Below are 7,219 nucleotides of genomic sequence, written 5' to 3'. Positions count from 1 at the left end.
CTCTAGCCTTCCTCCTTTCTGCGTGGTGTTCGGGATGCATGTTTTTTCGGGATTGGATCTATTCTCATATACTTGTGTATGTCTCTACGCCTTTGCACAGCATCCGTCCCTTTGCATTCTTGCCTGATATCCAAGGTCCTTAGAATGTGCTCTCCCGTGGGTGTTTTTGTTGGCCTGTCGTACTGTGCGATTCTGTGCGCCTCGACTAGCTCGGGAAGCGTGTTGTGTATGCCTAACATTAGCAACCTTTCTGTTGATGTAAACTTAGAGGGATGAAGGGCTGCCTTGTATGATTGTCTTCTGAGGTGTTCAACCTTGTTCTTTTCCGTTGCCTGAAGTTTGAGATAGGGGAGAGAATATACTATACGGCTGAGCACGAAAGCCTGCACTAGCCTCCTGAAATCTGTTTCTTTCATTCCCTGGTGTTTGCTAGCTATTCGTCTTATGAGCCTGTTGGTTTGTCCAGTGCATGCGACTAACTTGTTTAGCGTAGTCGTGTTTTTCCCTTTGTTTTGAATGTGCATTCCCAGAATTATGAAGGTTTGTACTTCTGGAACTTTTGTACCATCAAGCCAAGCATCCAGTTGTGCCGGGGGATTTTCTTTTATTTGTGTCTGCTAATTAGGAGTTCGGATTTTTGTGCCGAGCACGCGAGTTCGACTGTCTTGACGCATCCGGTCACTATATTCGCTCCCATCTGTAGCGCGCGCTCTCGATATCACCTTCATTTCCTCTGACTGTCCTGAGGGTGATGTCGTACGTCTGCGTAGAGTACCGAGGATAAGTTTGGTATGGCAGCAAGAAGCTTGGCCATGGGTATGAGGGTTCTGCTGAACCGAAAAGGTGACAGCACCGACCCCTGAGGTGTGCCTTTGCTTCCTAATTGTAGTGTATCCGACTTCATGCTTCCGAATGTTATTTCAGCCGTTCTGTCGGTTAGGAAAGCCTTCATGTAAGAGTATATTCTCTCTCCCACGTTTAAGTCGCAGAGGGCATTCATGATGACACTGTGAGTGACATTGTCGAAGGCTTTGGTGAGGTCCAGTGCCGTTATTGCTTTAGTGTTGGTGTTATTCAGTGCGTTTATTACCTCTTCCGAAAGCCTCAGCATTATATCTTGTGTAGATAGGTTGGGCCGGAAGCCTATCATCGTGTGAGGAAAGAGATTGTGCTTGTCCATGTGGTCTTGTAATCTAGATAGCACCACGTGCTCCAATAGCTTCCCTAAGCATGATGTTAGGGATATGAGTCTGAGGTTACTTAGTTCGAGTTTCTTGCCTGGCATGGGTATGATAGTTGCCTTGGCGTGTTTCCACGTCTCTGGCAGCCATCTATACTTCCAGCACTTGTTAACGTACTCCGTGATCCCTTGAATATAGCCCTGGTCTAAATTTCTTAGTATTTTGTTCGTGACCCCATCCGCTCCTGCAGTGGACGATGTTCTAAGTTTCTGCATGACCGCCTTTACCTCTTCTATCGTTATGTTTTCGTCAAGTTTAGGGCTGGGATTGCCGCTGTAGTTGGGAAGCGTCAGGTTTTTCGTTGTGCATAGGTATCGATTTTGTAATTCTGTTATCATTTCTTCGTCATTAACTGGGCTTGCATGAATTATGCGTGCTACGACCCTCTGGTGAGCAGCTCTGCTGTTTTCTGGATCTAAAAGATGTCTGAGAAGATGCCATTTGTCTGTGAGCCCCAATTTCCCGCTCATTTGATCACATGTTTGTCCTCATTGTTGTTTTATTAAGTTTGTGAGTTACTTTCGATTTCTCTTTCTAGACTGGCTATTCTAATTCTAAGTTTTCTGTTTTGTTTCTGTTTCATCGATATTTTTTGCAAGCTATTATTTGCCTGCTACATGTGCAGAAACCTACTGTCAGCGGCTTTGTACAAAAACAAAAAACAAAAACACTTACGTGCTTCTCTGTGAAGTCAGCGCTTGTCCCATCGGGTGGCTTTTGGTCCCCGTGTTCTTTTTACGCTGTTTACTGTCAAGAGAATTAGAGGCGTGGTGTTCGCTTCCTATCTCTAAGGCGGGCAACCTCGAACACTGGACCTGTTGCATACGTTAAAATGTGCATTATTTGACAAAAATAATTCGATGGGTCACATTGTAGTTACTTTGGAAGCAATGTACATTTCTTCGAAGACACAGACTGCGAATATTACGATAAATGTTTTTTGTGCTGTGGACGAATAGCTTGCCGGTCATTTCATGTACTGCAAAATATCTTTTACATACAATTTTGAATAACTATCACATTTTATACTTACATAAACAAACACCACAGCATAAGGCTTCACTAGTCGTAGATGTTCTTAATAGCACGTGCTGTTTCACCGCCACAATACTTTATACTTTTTGTACTCGAAAATATACTTAAATATACTATATGCTCTCCATTCCTCTATGAAATTTTGTTAGTGAAATTTCAGTGAATTGGTGAATATGTAGTCCATTGCCGTAAATTTCTTACGTTGCTTTATGACAATTGTTGCGTGAAAAAATATGAGAGCACTCTTGACAAATTGAGTGATTTTTGTGCTTGAATACATCTATGTATTGCTTAGCTGTTGACTTTCGTGCACATTCATTATTGACGGTAGTGCCCTAACATGTTGTTACGGAATGCGCACATTCCAGCCTGACTGTAATACACCAGTTGGCAGCTATGTATGCAGCGAAAGAAAATGCCACTGTTCGATATGAGGCACGGGTGCAAAGAGTGTACGCATTTGAAAAGTAGGGAGGCTCTTGTCGTGAGCCTGTTATGACCAAAAGCAGACCAAGAATGTAACAATGGTGCAATAAATATGGTTTACACACTCTCTCAGCTGAGTTTCTGACTTAGTCAGAACAATGACATAATCAGCGACCTGTTTCAAAAATTAGCTAACCAATTTCAGGTAGTCATATGAAGAACTTGTCAATTTTGGTGAGTTGTTATTTCATTTTAAACTTGCTAAAGGGCCCTATGGACAGGAAGCAAGTATGCAACAAGCACTTCGGTATCGACGTTGTACTTGTTCCTCTGCGTGTGTACTGTCCATAGCGAACATTTGCTGGTTTAGTATGGTAAGAACCAGCCTTCTTCTTTATTTGCATCGGTGTGCTTTGTATTATTTGTAGTTGAATGTTAGTAGACATGACATGACATGACAAGAAGTTTATTTGAGTCCTGAGGGACTGAGATCTTGGGGAGCCAGAACCGAAGGCTCCCGAAGATCAAGTCGGTGGCTCCGCCCACGATGGGACCGGGAGGTCAAGTCCCGCCGCAATGTCGTGGGCTCTCTGGACAGCCTGGAGTTGAATGTGGAGATTGCTGCTCTTGAGAGATTCCTGCCATTGCTCTTTCGTGATGGGTGGAGAGGCGTTAAGGGCTGGACACAGCCAGAGCATGTGGTCAAAAGAGCATGAGTCATGGCCACATTTGGGGCACGACTGTGAGTGTTCAGGATCTATCTTGTTGAGGGATCGAGGAGTGGGATACGAACGGGTTTGCAGGAGTCTGAGTGTGGTAGCCTGAGGTTTGTTCAATTTGGGGTGAGGGGGTGGAAATGTCCTCCTGGGACATTTCCTCCTGGAAATGGGAAACAATTTCGTGGAAAGTACATAATGGATCTTGTGGATGTTGACCTCGTTCCAAGCCTGGCTACCCGCGACAGCGCGGTGCGTGAAATCGCGCGCTCTCCGGTGGGCCTGCTCATTAGGATTACATCCGAGCGGGTTAATTGAGATATCTAGATGGGCTGGGAACCACGAGATTCAGTATCCTCCTTCGGTGCTTTCCCTAGTCCTTTGAAGTGCTTTAATCACAATACTGTTCACCTGTTGAGAAATGATAGCAGACGAGAAAGATCTAACCGCCGTGCGCGAGTCCGAGAAGACGATAGCGGGAACTTTCAAGCTGTGAAAAGCCAGAGCGATCACCGCTTCCTCCACCACATGGGCAAACCTCGTATAAACAGAGGCTGCATTGACCAGGTTGCCCCCCGCTTCTACCACCGAGACAGCGAACTTATCCCCGCGGTCATATCTGGCAGCATCGACAAAGACAGTATCTAGTTTCTGCTGATTGATCTCTTTAAGGATGGACTTGGCTCTCGCGAATCTTCTACCCTCGTTATGCACTGGGTGGATGTTTCGCGGGACGGGGTCAACCATGATGCGACTTCCGGTTTCCCGTGTCAAACTAACTTTGGTCGCTGGTTCATGTCTGGGTTGGATTCCCGCTTCTTTTAAAATCTTTATCCCTAGCTTAGTGTATGAAAGTCTCATTATCTGAGCCGCTGTGTGAGCTTCTATTAGCTCATCGATGGTGTTATGGAGTCCTGGCTCCAGCAGCTTCTCAGTGCTTGTGGACTGCGGAAGGCCGAGCACGCGCTTGAGGCCGGTTCTGATTAGGGAGTGGAGCTTGGCTTTTTCCGCTTTACCCCAATTAAGGTACGGCGCGATGTAGATGACATGACTCAGGAAGAATGCCTGATAAGCTCTGAGCAAATTGTCCTCTTTGAGGCCGCCTCTTCGGTTTGAGACGCGGGCTACAAGTTTTAGGACATTATTAGCCTGTCCAGTGAGCCTGTTGAGGGCCGTCGAGTTACAGCCCTTGGCATCAATGAGGAGACCTAGAATTTTGACCGAGTCCTTCCTCGGTATGGGATGCCCATTTTTAGCTCGAATTTCTATCGGCAGAGTTTCCAGAGGCGCAAGGTTTCTGACCCCCTGTCCGAACTGGCGGTATAACAGTAGCTCCGATTTAGCGGGGCACGGTTCAAGGCCCGTGTTTGAAAGAAAATATTCGGTAGCCTCCAACGCGCTTTATAACGAGTGTCCGAGCATGGCTAGCGATCCGCTCGGTGTCCAGGTCGTGATATCGTCCGCATAAATGGCGTGACCTACGTTCGGGATTGCAGCGAGGCGAGTGGACAGTTTGTGCATGGCTATATTAAATAAGAGTGGGGAGAGGACCGAGCCCTGCGGGGTGCCGCAGGTGCCTAGTCCGTAGGGTCCTCCCGTGACCATGCCTAGTCGGAGGTGTGCCTTGCGATCCGCGAGGAAAGATCTGGTGTAATCATGAAGCCGCTGGCCCAAGTTGAGAGATGAAATCTCCGTCAGGATGTATTTATGCGCGACCCTGTCGAAGGCCTTGGAGAGGTCCAGTGCGAGGATCCCTCTCACGTCGTGAGTACGGTTATCAAAGATTTGCTTTCTTAAGCAAAAGCATAGCGTTCTGTGTGGACAACGCCTGTCTAAAGCCGATTAGGTTGTGTCTAAAGGGCTCCTTGTTTTTAATATGTTCAGTGGTCCTGTTATGTATCGCGTGCTCCGCAACCTTGGCGATGCATGATTTAAGGGAAACAGGCCGCGGATTATTTATATGTGGGGGTTTTCCTGGTTTGGTTATGAGTACCACTTTTGCGGTATGCCAGTCTATCGGGACCTGTCCACTTTTCCATGCCTCATTTATTTTGGCCTTGACTATCTCGATTGCCCTATCGTCTAGGTTCCTGAGGAGTTTATTCGTGATTCCATCAGGTCCCGGGGCTGATCTGCCATTTAGATGGAAAGGACGTGTCTGATTCTCTGACGCGGTGAAAGGTTCGTCTAGATCTGGTGCGGGGAATCCCATGTAGTTCACGCGCTCTACCGGGCGATCCGCGTCTTTGGCGAGGGGGGAGATAAGTACGTGCTAAGTTGTTGGCTAATTCCTTGTCGGTGAGAGCGATTGCGGTTTGTTTCTTAATGAGCCTATCCGTTGCAAGGCTAAGGCTGTCCTTAGACTGTTTATCGTTGAGGAGACTTTTCAGTAAGCTCCATTTGCTACCTCTTCGCATGTGCCCGTCCGTTTCGGTACACGTCTCATCCCATTGCTACCGGGCGAGCTGGGCCGAACAGGTTTCAATCTCCTTGTTAAGAAGCGCGATTTTCTACCTGAGTCTACGATTAAGCTTTTGCGTTTTCCACCTGGCTGAGAGGGCGTGTTTGGCCTCCAGAAGGTGAGCAAGTCCCGAGTCCATTTTAGGAACTTCAAGATCCGTAATGATTTCTTTGGTTGCTCCTTTAACCGCCATGTTCAGATTCTCTAGCAGATCTGCATACGTTTCGTCTGGCGGGACTGTTTCATTTCTGATTTTTCGAAAAACGTCCCAGTTTACATATTCACATCTCGTGGGTGGTCTGGGTTTGACATGCAACAGAAAGATTCAGTATGTAATGGTCACTGCGTAGCCCCTCTTGGAGGTTGTCCCACGTGCCTTCGATACCTCGGAGGAAGGTGAGATCAGGAGTCGTATCTCGACTGACCGAATTACCGGATCTGGTGGGGAGCCTTGGGTCTGTGACGAGTAATAAGCCGAGCTCCGCAGCGTTGAAGGCCCAGTTCGTCCCTTTTGAACTTTCGTAACCACATACCCCCATTCCGTATTAGGTGCATTAAAGTCACCCGACACAACGAGAGGGGCGCTTCTCGCCGCCCTAGACGTGGCGCCTAGTAATGTTTTGAAGTCTCTTTCCCTGTCCGATGGTGCGCTGCACACGTTGAAAATGAAAATGTTAGAATTAGTCGTTTTGTTCGGTACGATTTCTATTAACTGGGCCTCGAGGCCCGCTTTGTATGCGCGGACCTCGTGCTCAACGAACGAGATGCTCTTTCTGATCAGGGCAGAGGTATCTCTTCTGTATGCTACCGTGCGGTACTCCGAGAGGGAAATTTCAGTTGTACATAGCGCTTCCTGTAACAATATAAGTTGCGGCTTGTCCGCAATAAACCTGATAAGCTGTCCCAATGGGGATTTGCGCCTCTGGAAACTTGCGCAGTTCCACTGCCAGATTTTCAGATTGTTGCTATTCGCGTTCGCCATTTTGCCTACTGAGAATGATGATTTAGTCCTTTAGCCCCACTTTCGGGATTCTGGTTCGCCTGATTCTGCACTGTCGACACCGTAAGTAACAAGTGTACACAAGCCTAACAGCGTAACAAGCGTAACAAGCGTAACAATCGTCTGGCTGGAGCTACCAGAGCATCTGATTGTGATCTCAATAGGAAAAGCAGTGGGATTATGTTCGAGCAAACCCGGTAAGTCCCTCAGAGGCGGTAGCTCTTCTTTGCGAACAATGGCGTGCTCGCTTCTGAATTTTCGGACGGCGCGCCGGCTATTTCCGTCCCTGCCCGTTCCGCCAACCGAAGCTTTCTGCGCCGTGTTCTGGGCCTGCGGGGAC

This window comes from Dermacentor variabilis, chromosome 6 (genome assembly GCF_050947875.1).
Source record: "Dermacentor variabilis isolate Ectoservices chromosome 6, ASM5094787v1, whole genome shotgun sequence".
Taxonomy (NCBI): Eukaryota; Metazoa; Arthropoda; class Arachnida; order Ixodida; family Ixodidae; genus Dermacentor; species Dermacentor variabilis.
This window is presented reverse-complemented; position numbering follows the sequence as displayed.